The 17,937-nt window shown below is 45.1% G+C and overlaps 1 long non-coding RNA gene across 2 annotated transcripts in view; it reads right to left on the minus strand.

The window, feature by feature from the left end:
• LOC137368768 (uncharacterized) overlaps positions 1–17,937 on the minus strand; it is a 1,225,970-nt gene that overhangs the window by 646,463 nt on the left and 561,570 nt on the right. For both annotated transcript variants that reach the window (XR_010974829.1, XR_010974830.1), the window contains exon 3: positions 17,418–17,451. This is a non-coding gene — a long non-coding RNA (uncharacterized lncRNA). The remainder of the gene's footprint in view (positions 1–17,417; positions 17,452–17,937) is intronic.

Here is a 17,937-nt window from a genome sequence, read left to right on the forward strand (position 1 = left end):
TTAGTGATTGCAAGTGGCAACACAAGAAAAGCGGGACATCGAGAGGGAGGCACTAAAACAGCAATGGCGGGAGGTGGGGGTGAGGGTGGTGGTTGGACATCACCTTAACCTGACAAATACGTGGCTGCATCTTGGGGATAGGTCACCATCTTTCACAGCTCACCCCCATTAACTCCCCAGAGAGTGGGCGTCAGCATGAGCTAAATGTGATAACCCAGTAGGGGACGAGGGGATGACATTAGCAGAACTGTCATGTTGATCTCTCTGTGAAGTCTGACTACCTCCCTCTTTCCTCTTGTAGGACAAAAGGGCCCATAACAGGAGGGAAATAGCCTGAACTGGCAGAAGCATATCGGATCTTTGGCCTCTCTCCAAAGCCGAGGAAGAGGCAGGGACACAGGACGGCTGCACCATATCCGATGGAGAGACTAGAGTCTCCATACAAGAGAGTGAGGATCAACTTCCATCAACATACTGTCCGCTTCTGAAGACCCACATCACATATGGTTGGCATGCCGAGATCTACACAGCCTATCCCATACACATTTTTGTTCCCTCATGCAGGTCGGTGACTGCAGGAGACTCAACTAGAAGGGAGCCAGACATCAACCTCTGAGGAGGAGGAGCACTCAGAGGATGCACCATCCCATGACCCTCCTGCACCTTCCACCTGCACAGATACTTTTACCTTGGTGGGTTTCCGCTCGACTGCAGAATCAGAGTCACAAGCTGGAAAGAGCACCGCACACATGCCTGAGCAGCTGGCTGAGGCGGAGTTAGCCGAGACCTCTGACAAGTCGGAGAACTGTGGTGGCCAAGCACATGCTGAGCTCCAGGCTGTTGATGAGCCTCTGGTATCAACAGCACAGGACATGCTGGAGTTGCAGATAAAGGTAAGGCAACATCTGTCAGAGATGCCAGAGGTCATGTGCAGCCATGAGTAGACGATGGAGGATTCCATCCATGCCATGAGAGCTGCTATGTCTCAGGTAGGTAAGCACATGGCTTCCTCCATCGAGAGGTTAGCTACCCTCATGGAGAGCCAGATCCCACAGATGCACCCAGACCAGCACACCATCGCCTTGGCCATGAGCTCATAGCAACAGCGGCAAGGTGAGAGAAGGACAAGGTGCCTGGAATCCTCTCCAGCTCCTTGTCCTGCTCTAGTGAGCAGGGCGGTTCGAGTGAGCCTTGAAAGGGAGGAGGAGAGGCTGACCTCCACAGCTGGGGGCTCCCTCAGGACACTCCGAGTGTGGGTAGTCTCTCCGCCAGTGAGCCCAGCTCCAGCAGCCACAACACCTGATCAGAGTCCTGCACCAGTGCAGGAATCCTCAGGCTGCTTGAACTTGCCAGGCCTCAGACAACCAGAGGAGGACCACCAAAGTCATCTTAGGCCAAGAGGCAGCCTAATCAGCAGCCTGCTTCCAGCCCAGCTGCTAGTGCAGGGGTCACACCTCATAAAGCACTCTCAAACTTATAAAGAAAAGCACATAGACGCACTTGGGGATCCAGGGGTTTTTGATATCTGACATGTGATACTTCATCTAAACTTCTTTTGTTCAATCCATTATTGTTCATTGTGTCAAAGTGATTGTTCCAGCATGCATTAATTCTGAGCTGCTGACTTCCAACTTCCCCCATTAGTGGATGCCAATGTAAGCAGTTTAGTGGCAATGCATTTGCTTTTTGCCAACCTATGCGGAATGCCAACAGAGTGTGAGAAAATGGCATGGAGACTTCAGGTACATGGATAGATTGGAGAAGCTGGTATTGTTCTACTTAGAAAGGAGAAGGTTGAGAGGAGATTTGATAGAGATGTTCAAAATCATGAGGGGTCTAGAAAGAGTAGATAGAGAGAAACTGTTCCCATTGGTGGAAGGGTGGAGAACCAGAAGACACCAATTTCAGGTGATTTGCAAAAGAAGAATCGACGATGTGAGGAATAACTGCAGCGTGTGATTAGGATTGGGAATGCACTGCCTGAGTGGAGGCAGATTCAATCATGGCTTTCAAAAGAGAAGGGAAAAATTTGCAGAGCTACGGAAATAGGCTGAGACTAGCTGAGTTGCTCTTGCTGAGAGCCAGCACGGACATGATAGGCTGAACGGCCTCCTTCTATGCTGTAACCATTCTATGATTCACTGGAGCTGTTGGAAACCCTGCTCCATTTATAAGTTTTAATTGCTTCTTCTATGTTATTGTTATATGTGTCACATCAATTAACACTACCACCAGTCCTGGACCACATCCGAGATGTCAGTATCGGGATTGTGGAACTGTCACCACCATGGCACCACAAATGACATGAAATAAAGCTGGCAATGCCTCCAGGAATAAATTAATACTGTCCCTATCCCTCTATATCAGTGCTGTTAATGGAGGATCAAAATACAATGATTGATTGTGTGCTTCACTGAGCTCCATAGGCTCTGCAAATTATGATGCTTGTAGAATTTTCCTGCAGTATTACACGAATAAACGAATAGTCCATGGTACCTGCCAAAAGCTGCAAATTAATATATGGTTACTCTGCAAAATAAAACAAAATGGAAATGAACTTTCAGCTCACAACACCACAGAGAGTGCACTACGATTTAGTTCAAGGTCAAAATAACCAATGGAATATACACAGCATCAACCTTTTATTTGTAAATACCGCACGTGTTATATCGCACATATAAAACAAAATAGGAATTTCCTCAACTTAGGTTTTACCTCCTACCTTTTTAAAAAGATTCAATGCTACAACAGCAGCTGCCACAACTACCATTTATACAGTCCATTTCACAAAGAATAACTCAAGGCACTTCACAGATTGGAGTACGGGAAATAGATGGCACACAGTAAGATGCATCATAATTGAGGGAGGTACCTGGCATTTAGGAGTTAAGCAATTTAGCAGCAGTGGAATGGGGATGGGAATTTGAAGAGATCCTGATGTTAGCATGACTGTGCTGAGGCTCTGCAACACGGGAGACAGTCGTGCAGTTTAGCACCATGGAACGGACTGCTGGGATTTAGCAGCAATGCTGGACTTGGAGCTTTGCAGAACAAGGGATTGGGTGGGGTTTCTGGGGCTTACAAGTCATCAGGGATGATTGAGGGTATGTTGCTAGGATTTTACAGCACTGCAATGGAAGACGTGGTTTCTTAACAGTAGGGTGGGTCTTATAGAATTTGTAACACTTAGATATAGGTCTTTTCATCATTGTGGAATGGAAATCTGACCTTCAGCAGAATAGGAGTTGGAAGGAGATATTCAGCAGAACAAAAGGTTACTCGGGTAGGATTTGGCTGCTCTGAGAGTGAACCTCAGGAACCATGAGACCCAGGGAGGAGATGGGGGGGTTGGGGGGGGGGGAAAAGAAGGGATGTGGTCTTTGAGATCCAACATGGTAGAAAGGTTGTGGAAAACAAAAATCAGTGGTGCCCATCCTGGAAAAATAAGGAAGTGCCCGCGGCCAATTTTCTTAAGCCCCCTCCCTTTCATTTGAATTGACTCTCCACGCATGGACAACATGTACAGGGAATCAGGGTTGCAATCTGGTTAACTGAAAGTTAGTAAATAGGGTGGCCCTGCAACTTTTAATGGGCTGCAGCTTGCCTTTGTAGGGGACATGCTGAGAAATGTTGCACTACAAGGAAGCAATAGAGTGATCGAGGGCTTTATCATCAGCCCGTCATGGGTCCCGATGGTGGCACCACCACGCATCACGTGTGCAGTTGGCGACCCCAATCATATGGTGGTCGGCCCATTTGAATGCCTTAGGCACGTGGCCCATCGCTGGTCCCATTGGAGAATGGAGCAGGTGACGAGATGCCATTGGCCTCATCAACTGAGAGGAATGCAGATGCTGGAGCTATATTTATAACACTGCCAAACCTGCTTGAACTGCTGATTCACTTACTGAGTTTGATGCTGATTACTGGAGATCTTGTACTACTGACCCCCTGGCTGTAGACCCTGTGCTGCTGACCAAGAGGGTAATGAGGCCAGGAGCTGTCTGGGAGCCAAGAGGGACCACGTCAGGCAGAAGACACTAGCTGGCCCCACAGTTTAGCGATAACTCCCTGCTGATTCTCCTTAGGCTGTAAGGGAAAGACGGGAGCTCCACTTCCAAAGGGACGGCAGGAGGCGACCCTCCCTCCTGACCAAACAAATCTGGACATAGCTCGCGGAGGAGGTCATCAGCTGTGGGGTCACCCTTGGAAACTGGGTCCAGTGGAGCAAGAGGGTCAATTACCTCCTTCGCTCTGCCAAGGTGAGACCCTCTATACCCATCCCATCTTTGGGGGTTGCACATGGCTATGTAGGAGGGAGCACGATATGGTCAGGGAGTGGCTACAAAGTAGGTGGCAAGGTGCTGAGGCAACAGCAGATCATGTCAGATGCATGGCTGCATCTCCAAGACAGCAGGCCTTCCATCCTAGCTTTCCCCCCACATGTCCCTTAAGAGTGGAAATGAGGAGGAGGCATTAGGAAGCCCCCATCAGGGGCCAAAGGGCTGCCACTAGAACAAGTGTCCACCTTGCAGAAGAAAACAGCCCACAACGCTAGGGCAAGGGCGAAGGCTGGAGGTTGGATCCGGACGTGAGAGCTAACTGACCTCGGCAGAGGAGAAGGCCCTGGAACTACTGGGCTCCCAAGGCGGTTGCTCCATAGCAGATGGAGAGATTGGAGTGTCCACCCAAGAGAGTGAAAAAGCATGGTGTTCGTGTGTCCACCACCGCACTTCTAGAGAAGCACATCACACATGGTTGACATGTTTGTGTTTTCTCATACCGGCACAGCATCTCGGAGGGAAGATCATCTACTGATGCAGCTGGAATTCCATCGTCCTCTCAGGAGGAGGAAGAATCCTCATAGGGTCCTCCATCACTCTGTACTCCTGCACCCTCCACCAACATAGATACTCGCACGTCAATAGGTATGAGCTTGGGCTTAGATGCAGGGTCACAAGTAGGTGAGAGCATCACACATGCTTCTGAGCAGCTGACGGAGGCCATGACAGGCAAGGCCACTGATAGTCAGAGCCCTTGCTGAGTCCCAGGCTGATGACAAGCCTCTGATGTTGGCAGCACAGACCATGCTGGAGTTGCAGAGACACACAAGAGAACATCTGGCGGAACTGCTAGATCCAATGCGCAATCATGCACTGAGGATGGAGGAGTCCATCCATGCCATGAGTGCTGCCAAGTCTCAGGTGTGTGAGCGCATGACTTTGCCCATCAAGAGGTTGGTGACCCTCCTGGAGAATCAGATCCTGAAGATGTGCACAGACCTGTACACCCTCGCCTTAGCCATGAGCTCAATGCAATAGTGACAAGGCCAGAGGGTGATGAGCAGCCTGGTCAGCAGGGAGGTTCCAGTGAAACTTGAAAGGAGAGGACCTCCACAGCTGGGGGCATCCCTCCAGGGCGCTCTGCGTGTGGGCAGTGGCTCCTCGGTCCCTCCGCCAGTGATCCCAGCTCTAGCAGCTGCGATGACTGAGGAGGTTCCTGCATCTGTGTAAGAACCCTTATCCAGCCAGGGCCCTCCAGACCTCTGACAACCATCCCAGGCTACGGAGCAGCATGTTTGGCAGCCTTCCTTCACCTCAGCTGCCAGTGAAAGGGGAGCATTTCATAGAAGCTCATGGAAGTGCGTGAAGAACACCTAGACATACTTGGGGAATCACGGGTGTGTGCAACTTGGTCTTGTTATTGGGGAATGTGAAACTGAAATAAATGGAGGTCATTTTCATTGTTGAGAATCTCTCATGCTTTCCCTGCTGCCCTATCAGATGCCACCTTCACGTTTGCTCCCTCAATTGGCAGCCAGTGCAGGGGCAGGCCGCATATGGTCACCTTCTTAGCTCTGCACCTGGTGAGCCTGGGCGGAAGGTGCGGGAGTGCAATAGGAAAGTGGCGACATGCGGAATACAGTGAGGTGAGTATTTATTGAGTTCACTGGAATGGGCATCATGGTGACAGAAACTGGGTATGTATGAGATCGTCTCGAGCCTCCCTTGCAATCTTTCAATGGCCCTTGCCTCTGGTATAGGTCTTAATCGTCCTGCGCTGCCTGCTCGGTATCCTGCCCCACATCCTCCTCATCGGTTGGATTCAATCACGTCCTTGTTGTGCAAAGCCTCATCCCTGCGAAGTGCTAGATTTTGCAGAGCACAGCAGACCACCACAATACAAGAGACCCTCGCTAGAGCATACTGCAGGGCTCCACTGGATCGATCTAGACAACAGAATCTCATCTTAGCAGCCCAATGGTCTGCTCGCTGGTCACTCTAGTGGAGCCATGGCAAGTGTTGTATCTCTCCTCTACTGCAGTTCAAGAGTTCCTCACAGGCGTAAATAGCCCTGTCTTCAATGGGTAGCCCTTGTCCCCAAGAATAAATCCCTGAGGGCGAGCAGCAGGCCAGAAAAGCTGTGGCACCTGGAACTGCCGAAGTATGTAGGTGGCGTGGCTGCTTCCCGGGAAGTGGGCACACACCTGTAGGAAACGCTTTCAATAGCTGCAGACCAGATGAACGTTGATTAAATGGGAGTCGGATGAAAGCTGGATTAAATGTTGATGAAAGCAGCTGGCTGCTCTGTGGGAGTCTTGATGGCCACATGCTTGCAGTCATATCACCCTGCACCTAGGGGAATCCAGCGATGGCACCAAATCTGATGGCCCTCTCCTGCCTGACTGTTAGGGTTGGTCCAGTAGCTGGCATAGTCACTAACCCTCATGAACAGGGCATTGGTCACCTCCAATGGTGGAGTGCAGTGGTGGGCTGCTGCCTGTGAGACCCCACTCATGTCCCTGGTGGATCCCTGGAAGGAGCCGGAGGCGTACAAGTTGAGAGCCATGGTGATCTTCAGGCCAACAGGCATTGGAGGTCCACCAAAGTCCAGGGGTCGCAGCTTATCCTACAGCATGACACATTAGTTGGTGATGGCCTCCGTGGAGAGCCTCAGTCATTGCTGTCACTGCCGCTTGGACATTTGGAGTTAGCTGAGCAGAGTCTGATACACTCTTTGCTGTGGATAGGCTGCTGTGGCTCTCCTAGTCGATCTTTACCAGCTTGCCCAGCCGCCACCTGGGACTGCCTCCCTCTGAGCCTCTGCTGCACAGTGCGGGGATCTACAAAGACTGGGTGTGTGAGACCCATTCCAGCTGGTTGCTCACCATCCTAGGCCCTATCCCTGGAGAGCGGACCTTGTCTTTGGAACCTACTCCTTGCCACTCCCCTCTGAACATGGGCTAATTCCCCTCGGCGCCCACCCTTTCAGACAGCCCACCACCCGAGACGAAGCCCATTCTTGCTGCAAGGGATGTGAGCCCTTTGTGCCCACCCTTGCCTTGAGGGCTTCACCGCTATCAGACAATGGCCACAGCATCCCCCCCCGTTCCCCTTTCTGCAATCATCCAATGTTCCCCATGGCTGCTTTCCATGGACAATACTGAGACCTCGCCTTGGTAGCGCCGCCATTAATTTTATCAGAAGGCATATGATCCCCGTGCTTCTTCTTTCTTCTCGACCTTCTGGTCAGCTATTCTGTGACCTTGTCCTATCTACATCTTCTCCTTTCTTATCTCTTGCCCCACCCCCACGTTACTTGCTTATAACCTTTTATATTTCTAATATTTGCCAGTTCTGAAGAAGTTAACTCTGCTTCTCTCTCCACAGATGCTGCCAGACCTGATGAATATTTCCAGCATTTCTTGTTTTTATTTCAGATTTCCAGCATCCGCAGTATTTTGCTTTTATTTGCTTCTTCTTTCTTCTTTGGCCTCCTTGTCTCGAGAGACAATGGGTAAGCCCCTACAGGTGGTCAGTGGTTTGTGGAGCAGCGCCTGGAGTGGCTATAAAAGCCAATTCTAGAGTGACAGACTCTTCCACAGGCGCTGCAGATAAAATTGGTTCTCTGGGCTGTTACACAGTTGGCTCCCTCCGTGCACTTCTGTCTATTTTCCTGCCAACAGCTAAGTCTCTTCGACTTGCCACTCTTTAACCCCGCCTTTATGGCTGCCCGCCAGCTCTGGCGATCACTGGCAACTGACTCCCACGACTTGTGCTCAATGTCACAGGAATTCATGTCGCATTTGCAGATGTCTTTAAAGCAGAGACGTGGACGGCCAGTGGGTCAGAAACCAGTCACGAGCTCGCTGTCCAATGTGTCCTTGGGGATCCTGCCATTTTCCATGCAGCTCACATGGCCAAGCCATCTCAAGCGCCGCTGGCTCAGTAGGGTGTATATGCTGGGGATGTTGGTCACCTCCGGACTTCTGCGTTGGAGATACAGTCCTGCCACCTGATGCTAAGGATTCTCCAGAGGCAGCGAAGATGGAATGAATTGAGACGTCGCTCTTGGCTGACATACATTATCCAGGCCTCACTGCCGTCGAGCAAGGTACTGAGGACACAGGCTTGATACACTCGGACTTTAGTGTTCGTGTCAGTGCGTCAATTTCCCACACTCTCTTGGCCAGTCTGGACATAGCAGCGAACGCCTTTCCCATGCGCTTGTTGATTTCTGCATCGAGAGACAGGTTACTGGTGATAGTTGAGCCTAGCTAGGTGAACTCTTGAACCACTTCCAGCGCGTGGTTGCTGATATTGATGGATGGAGCATTTCTGACATCCTGTCCCATGATGTTCGTTCTCTTGAGGCTGATGGTTAGGCCAAATTCACTGCAGGCAGTCGCAATCTTGTCGATGAGTCTCTGCAGACATTCTTCTGTGTGGGATGTTGATGCAGCATCGTTAGCAAAGAGGAGTTCCCTGATGAGGACTTTCTGTACTTTGGTCTTCGCTCTTTGACAGACAATGTTGAACAACCTGCCATCTGATCTTGTGTGGAGGAAAATTCCTTCTTCTGGAGACTTGAATGCATGTGAGAGCAGCAGGGAGAAGTCCATACAAATGCATATTAAGTACCTGCTCAGCAATTCAAATTGCAGTCCCGCCATATCTTAACAGCAATGCTGTCTTGGACCTTTCCCGCCGCTGATAAAATCCAGAACCAACCTCACAATGTCGAGTTTCTGGGCGAACACGTGCCCTCCCAATTTTTCAGCTCTCCATCCTTCTAATCCCCAAGTGCGCAGAGCTGAAGACTCCTACCTTCAATTATGATACATTGGGGACTCGATGCAGAAAGTGGAAAAAAGGAGATTGACCCTGTTTGGTGCCCAAGAACACCCACCTGGAAATTAGCAGGTACAAGCTACATGGATGAAGGCTGCAGAGGGAGTGAATGCAGACTGCTTGACCCCACTGTACCTGGAAGCAAATGCACAAAACATTTCAGTGGCGTCAGAGAAGTGGAATGCTAGCTGTAAGCACCTTGAATACATGCTTAGTCTTCCTTCATGTATGGCATTGACTCAATATAAAGTTTCATTTGCTGGCTCCTGATCAGGTTCCACATCGGACTACCCCCCAAAGCCCCAACCACCCCCACTGTAATAAAGTCCCCTTGCCACCCAACCAATCCCCGTTGCCTCGCCGGGGCCCAGCCAATTTTCTCTGGCGAGGCCCCAAAAACCTACCTTGTTTCCAAGGCCGTCGCCCCTTTTGCTGTTGCGGTTAGGTGCAGTCCCAGCCGTAGCCACCGCTCCTGGTGGTGCTGCTGGGACTGTGAGCTGCTGGCCCGCTGACTGGCTGGCAGCACTATTAAGCGGGACTTCCTGCCTCAAAGAGTTGGAAGTCCTGCCAAGGGCAACTGAAGGCCTGGGGAGCATAAAATCCCAGCGTGGTTCCCCGATCTTTTGGCCGGTAGGTGGGGCCGCTGGCCCACTGTAAAATTCCAGCCTGTACTTTCCACATAAAAGTGATGAAATGATTGCACTGAACTGAATTTAGAATTGCGAAGTATCGTGTAGAGTATGGACGATGAATAGCAACTAGAAAATACTGACAGTAAATACCATTCTCTTCACTTGGGAAAGGTGTTTATTCATTGTGCTTTATTGCGAGACAGCTTATCCCTTCAGTTACTCAATTAAAGCACCAGGAAATACTTGTACTTTGTACAGAAAATTGTAACATGCTTCTAACCTCTTACTTTAAACAAAATAATGCACCAAAGGGTATGATTTCATATCAAGAGTTAATAATGTGCAGCCTTTGTATACCAGGAAAAGTGACCTAGGTTAGAAGAATTATGAGTTCTGAAAATACACACAATTCATTTCTATTGGCTTGCATAACCCTTACATCAATCAGTGCAAGTTTTGCTTTATGCATACATACATACATAAAGATGCATTGTAACAGCACTGCTAATACATAAAACTCACAGAACATATAATCCTTGTTTCCTGAAATAAGCAGGGCTTGAAAAAGTCAAACAGAGTTCCACAGAATCAAGTAAAACACCATGGCCTGAATTTTCAGCTCAATTGTGATTTTTTGGCATAATTTTGCCCAAATGGCATAAATGGCACAAAAGATCAAAGGCTGGATTTTAAAGCCCCTCCACCCCCCCAGGAATGGGGGCGGGGGCGCTATGAAGATCGGTATGACGGAGGCCCGCCACTGATCCTGGCAGGCCCCGTACCGCTCTCGGCGGCAGCGGCGAGGCCTCGTTGCGGCCGCCTCACCGCTTGGCGCCGGGAGCCACACTAAAATCTATTAATTGCTCCTTACCATGCAGGCCGCAGCGATTCTTCCAGCACATTGCAATCTTTATTCTGGCAGCCGACAATGCCGTGCCTTCGAATTGGGGAAATGTGGTGAAGTACCTGTGGGGAGGGGGGGAGGAGGTTTTTCTTCCCTGTGTGGGTGGGGTTAGAACGACTCGGATTGGTTGGAAGTGGGGTGGGTGATGGGAAGGGGTAAAGGAAAAAGGTGCCGAACTTTGGGGTGGTGGGGGGGCAAATGTCAAACTTTCAAAATAGGTATTCCGGGGGGGAAAAGAGCAGAAATGTTGTGATATGTCATTTTTTTTGTGGGGGGGGGGGGGGGGGGGGGTGGTGGTGGTGGTGGTGGGGAATGCATAGGAAGATCTGTCCATTCATTTTTTAAACTTTAAAGTTACTGGCCCTTTCAAAATTTCAAAGCTCCTTTCGGACTGCAAGCCCTTTAAAAATGGTGCTGGTGCCTGCACATTGGTGCAGGATGCCGTTGCTGGCGATGGCTCGCCTGCCTCCTTCATGTCATCGCGGGGGGCCGAGCGCCGCAGCAATGCAAATGAGCTGCCATGTTTGAAATCGCCGTTGCTTCGTGACGTGGTCCCCGCGCGTGAGGGCTGTATTTTTTTTTACACCCGCCGCCTATTTCAGCATATTTGCATAAAATGCAGCCCCACATAATTTTTAGCACAGATACTGCTCAATGCCTTTTCCGCAATCTTTTGTACTAATTAAAAAAATGGTTCTAAAGCCAACCCTGCCCATAAAACTGCCCATGCCCCTCGGGTGAATTAACCACCATGGAGGGTTTCCACGAATTGTGCTCATTTTCATACCTTCAAGCACACTCCAAAAATTAAGCAGGACCTTTTTGGGAGCAAGGACCCTAATAGGAACATTTTAAAGGCTGTTGAATCTTTTTTTAGGTTACCAAGAACCTGACTACTGTATGCCAATAAAACTAGCAAATGGTTCCGTATATTCTTTGAAGTAATTTTCAATAATTTAATACCAGAATATTCAGACAGTGGATTGACACTTTGTTTAAAAATGCTTATTTTTTTTGCTGATAAACCCATTTCTAGCTGTACTAATCAAACATGCACCAAGTTACCACTCTTAAATATATCACAGAATATTTCTTCAAGCAACTTTTCTTTAAAACTATTTTTAAATGCTGCCCTAGTACTGAGTAAATGTTCAGCAGTTTGCAATAAGCTTGAGCAGAAACATGAGGGAAAAATACACTTTACAAATCAATTACCCCCAAAATGGAAACTCAATCCCTTGTGTGTCTACAGGAGACACACTGATGCTTTTTTTTTAATAAAAGAAGTTGTGCAGTTTTGAAGAAAGCAAATATTTTTGTAGTGCTGAATGTGTGGAAAATCCAGATGGCAATGTCGATTTTTGTCTGAGCAAACGGCCCAATAAAAATGAAAGTGCCAGATTTTGTTATTAATTAATTCAATTTATTAATGAATTGTATTTAAATTCCACCAGCTGCCATGGTGGGATTTGAATCCATATCTCCAGGGCAGTAGTTTGGGTTCTGGATCACTAGTCCAGTGACAGTATCACTACACCACCCTCTCCCCATATGTGTTTGCACCCAAACTATGGAATATATTTCTTTTTGTTTCAGTGAAATTAAGCAAGTGAAGTTCCACCCAGCAGTGTGTAAATCTATTGTTTATTACTAATCAAATTAAAGCCCTTTGTTTTATTTATTTAGATATACAGCACTAAAACAGGCCCTTCGGCCCACTGAGTCTGTGCCGCCAACAACCACCCATTTATACTAATCCTACATTAATCCCATATTCCCTACCACATCCCCTCCATTCTCCTACCATCTACCTGCAGTCGGGGCAATTTACAATGGCCAATTTACCTATCAACCTGCAAGTCTTTGGCTGTGGGAGGAAACCGGAAAACCCAGCGTAAACTCACGCGGTCACAGGGAGAACTTGCAAACTCCACACCGGCAGTACCCAGAACTGAACTCAGGTCGTTGGAGCTGTGAGGCTCCGGTGCTAACCACTGTGCCACCCATACTTGTTATCTGCAAGTAGGTCAGGGAAGATGAACATAAAGAGAGTTGCTCCTTACAAGACACCTACCTGAAAACTAACCGAAGCATGCACTTATGTTAACCTCAACAGCAGCTTTTGTCTATCAAGATGCACAATTCTTGCTTCATTCTTCTTGCATTGTGATTGAGTGCAAAATATGGTTTCAGGAGAACAAACATTGAAAAGATTTGATTTCTGCCATGTAGCTAGTTAATTCTAGAGTGGCTGCCAGTCAAGAGGCATAAAATCAGCTCCACAGCCAAAGAAAATGATCATTTGCAGCCACTTTTATCCCCTATCCTGATGACTCTCATAATTAAACTTGCAAAAATTAATAATGTAATTTTGCCTTGCTAACTGTATAATTTTTCTAGTAAAACAAGGTTAAGTAGTAGACAGCAGTTGATTGACATCCTATTAATGGAACATATAAACAGGCACTAATATCCATTCCACATACTGTAGATCCTCATGGTTTATAAAACAGTTCAGAATGGGTATCTGTATTACAGGCACTGTTTTTAGGCAGTACTGAAACTGATCCTGCATGAGTTTAGCAGATCTACATGAACAGTTCTTTCATACAACATTGTATCAAAAGAGGTAAAACATGTTACAAGTCATGGGGTTGTATCAAATATAAATCTCCAAAACCAGCCAATGTTAGACTAACCAATAAAACTAATGCAATTTCTATAAATCCGGAGGGATGCTCATCATCAATTATAGCATGCCTGTATTACCAAGTCATTGAGCATTCTATAGTCAGAAAAACAGTACCATTTTTTATACATATTTACTGCATCACAGACCAGAACTACCCAAAATTAAAATCTCTATACCATTCCTCTAAATCAAGATCTTTATCCAAAATGCCTAATTAGCTCCCAAATGCATGTGTGCAATATACAATATAGTATACAGTAATAATCTTTTACTATTATTACATAAATTACTTCTATTATATTGATCAACAAATAGACTAAAATTTAGAAATAAAAATCCCCATAGTAAAACCCTTATTTTGTTTTTCTAGAATATTGTTGTCACACTAAAACTATTTTCCACACAGATTAATGCTCATAGTTTGACCAACACTAACTCTTTAGCTGACATTAAAGCAGAATAAAGTTGTCCAGATTTGGTTAACAATTGTCACACCAGAATCAGAAAAAAACATTTAGACACAAATATTAATATAGTTATTAAAACCTCTGGTAGCTCAAACAACTGCAGGATATTATCTTTGCAGTTACTTTCAAAGTTATAATGGATACTCTCTAATGTAATAGGATACAGAGACACACTAAAATGAATCAAGTTTGTAGATAATACTAAACTAGGCAGAGAGGAAAATAATTTAATCAAGGAATCTGCCAGAGATCTACAAAAGTAATTAGATGAAACTGCAAGTGGACAGAAGAGTGACAGATGCAATTTGATAGACATGTATAAGGTACGGTACACTGTTGTATGTACACTATTGATGATGTAGAACTAGCTATATGCAAAATTGAAAAAGACTGAGGAGAGTAATAGCAGACTTACCAATTGATGTTAGCTCACTGCAGATTATCAAAGTGTACAGGTTACTGAACTCTACTGCTAAATCGGTAGAAGGTAAATGAGAATCTCATACTAAATTGGTGAACTATTAACAATTGAAAGAATCTTTTATATAAGAGCGTGAAGGCAAGAACTTTTAGGCAGGATCCAGTTGGGTGACAAGACGGAGAGGCTTTTTAAAAAATCTGCATAAGCTACGATGGTGTGAATGCCTCTCCCATCTGTATTTATCTAATTATATTCAATATTTTTATGGACAGTTCAAACACAAAAAACTCTTAAAACAGCTTAGCTCTTTCTGAAAAAAGTGGACAGTTTGCTGCACAGATGCAGACAATGTGAAAAGCTGAGAGTGCAAAAATAAACTTTTTTTTCTCAATTTCATATTCTCTGCCTACATATTTTAACAGACCTCATATAATGGTTATTCTGGTAAATGTTGCATGGCTCATCGACACGTTGAAAGGATTATTTTGGCAATGGTATTATATTGAATGGGGCAATGGACTCATTATGAATAATGTAAAGAACGTTTTTATGGTTAAATTAGTACCTTACTCATGAAGAATATACTATATGTTGGAATATTTTTGATTATAGTTTGCTATAGTGGAAGAGCTGCTGAAGGTGAAATGGTTCAATATAAGCTGCAAGTCCAAAAAAAAATAATTGCAATAGTTGCCCCATAATTACAGCAATTAGTAAGGGGTTATAGTAAGGTAAATAGTGATAGATTGCTTTCAGGGGTCAGTGAGGCAGTAATGAAAAAATACATATTAAAGCTGATCACGAAAAGAATGAAAGAGATTAGAAAACAAATCAGCAGGCAATTAGAACATGCTGCAGACCGTTGTTGAAGCAGAGTCCATAAATTCTTTGAAAGGGAAGTTAGACAACAGTTTGTAGATTAGTAATATTAGAGAGTCTAAAAGGTGAGCTGGGGAGTATGATTAGATAGGTGGCTTCTGTGGAAATGCATAACAGTGGTTTAAATGTGATCGACTGAATGGCCTGTTTCCATGTTGTAACATTCAATGACCTAGTTAAAATGTTTTTTAGGTCAATTGCTACTAAATATGTTCAAGAAATCTAGGTCTCAAATACTTCATCACTAGTGCATAGCTTTGAATAAACAGAATGATCTCAAAAGCATCAAATATTAGGATTAATTATAAAGGAGGAACAGGTAACAGTAAATGTGCCAATATTCAAACCTGATCATTACAGTTTTATTAGACTAACATCCATAGTAGGAAAAATGGTTGATAATATTTTACAAATGCTATAAATGAACAAAGAGCAGAGGTATCATAGACAGAAATCAGCTTGGCCTGGCGTTTCCACTCAATTTCACATTTTTCTGCACAGTTTATCTGATATAGGTGAAACTGGTGCAAAAGATTGCAGAATTTTCAGTGCAAATTGCACAACTGGAGTTTTTGCAATCTTTTGTGCTGCTTTTAAAAACATCTCACCAGAAACAGACTGTCCCACAAAACCGGTCACTCTCCCAGGGTGCAGAAGTTTTCGAGGATTTAAAACGAAGGACAAGGATTTAAATTTAATGCTTTGGGAAATGGAAAGCCAGAGGGCAGCAAGGACAGAAGGGATGGGCAAATGAGATAATATGACAGGAAATGAGCTGCACAGTTTTGGGTGGAGTTTGTCAGTGAATGAGGATAGGAGGCGAATAAGTAGATCATTTGAAAACAGTTTCAGCTGTGGAGGAACTAAGATACAGCAATATGCTGTGGCAATGAATAATCCATTTGAATTTGAGAGGGTGGCCATGGAGGAGAATGAGGCAAATATCGAAAGGAGCTGAATTTGTGGCTTCAATCTTACAATAGAGGTCTCAGTACCAGACCATGTTTTTCCAGTAAAGAGTTGACAACAAGATCAAATTCACAATGCAGCACTACCGGCAGCACCCAACCCATTGTGCAGGTGGCTGGCAAATAGAGATTCAGTACTAAAACTGAAAAATAGATGGAATCCGCATTAAATTATGCAAATTAGGGTCCTATGACATGCATGGATCACAATGCAACTTTCATGCTGTAATGTGAACTACACAAGTCCTGCCCAATGTGACCAAGCTAGCACTCCTTAAAGGGACTGCTGGTGGCTGATCCAAAAATGCACCTTTTAAGTTTTTTGAATTATATTTGTTGGGCTAGGAAGACAGTTTTCCTTCAACCCTCCCACTATCACTTGGCCCTCCCCTTTAATACCAAACAGCCAGCTTGGCTCTGTGGGTGAGCCAGCAGATTTCACACCTTTGGCGAGCTGCCCGTCATCCGTCCAATTGCCTGGGATTCTGCGTTCACTTGTAACTATTAAAATATTTTTGCTAGGCTTACATTGACATTCTTCTCCAGTGACTGAGGTCCAATTCCTGTTCAGATGATCTTCTCCCCCTCTTTTTTTCTTCATAGCTCTTTTCATCATATTAAAAACTCAATTTTTCTACTGTTTACTTTCACAAGCTAACGCGGCATACCATGCCACCCTCACTGGGGATTTATAGCTCGAAGTTCGAGTTTGCTCTTCCGAAGCCTTTGTACTATTTTTGGTTTTGGTCTTAATTAGGCAGGGAGATTGTACAAAATAATGTTCTCTGGGAGTTTAAATGCAAATGACAGTGCATCAAAGGAAAGAAAGGAAGAAATAATTCATAGTGAGACATTACTTTCTTTTTGTAAATTGTGGCTATGCAACATCCTCCCAAATAGAAAAGCAAGTGGTGGCTATAACAGCTCAAGTTATGTTGGGCTCTATTTTTTGCCATTTGTCATTAGCAAACAAAAAGTATAAGACATTTGCTTTATACTCACAATTTTATTGCTACCATAAGAAAATGGAGGAAAATATATTCCATAATGTGCCATTCTATCCTATGATATATTTGCTGTAATAGCAGAGTACTGTAGAAACTGATTAGCAAGAAGACAATTCTAAGGCATAAATCTTGTCTGCAATCCAGTGTGTACATGATCGACTCCAATCTAATGACATTCCAAGTACGGAGACGGGGAAGCGCTAAACAATTTGTCACAAGCTGGTGAACTACACTTTCTCCCTAGGTCCTTGAAAGATACCAGACTTACGTACATTTGCATCACAGGCATGAAAATTGAACATAAATTACTTCCTACCTTATTTTCTGAATTTCAGATCAAATTATTCCAGCTACAATGAAAGAAATATACCTCTTGTAAATAACACATGTGGTTCTGTAAACTACAGATCTTGCAATATAAAAATACATTTTGCTTTTTTTTTTTAAAAAAACTGTTTCTATTCAAAGAAATGTAGCTTGTTATGAGGAAATCTATAGAGGAGGGAACAAAGAAGGGGGAAGAGAACAAAATAAATATATTGCATGCTCCATGTGGAGTACAAGCATTTGGAACAGACAGCCAACAAGGAATTCAGCATCTTTGACTCTGCAACACAAATTAAACATTAGATGGTGTGATAAAATTACATTTCTTAAAGGAAAGAAACAGGTTGACAAACTACTCTCCACCCTCAATAAAAAAGTTGTGATGTAGCAATCAATTAATCAGTCACAAATAGCAAAAAAATTCAAGACAATCTGGAGGCGATACTGAGGAGAGGAAGGGGAAGTGGATTTCCCAAGCCGTAAATCTCTATTTAACTGCTCAATAACAT

This window comes from Heterodontus francisci, chromosome 4 (genome assembly GCF_036365525.1).
Source record: "Heterodontus francisci isolate sHetFra1 chromosome 4, sHetFra1.hap1, whole genome shotgun sequence".
Lineage (NCBI taxonomy): Eukaryota > Metazoa > Chordata > Chondrichthyes > Heterodontiformes > Heterodontidae > Heterodontus > Heterodontus francisci.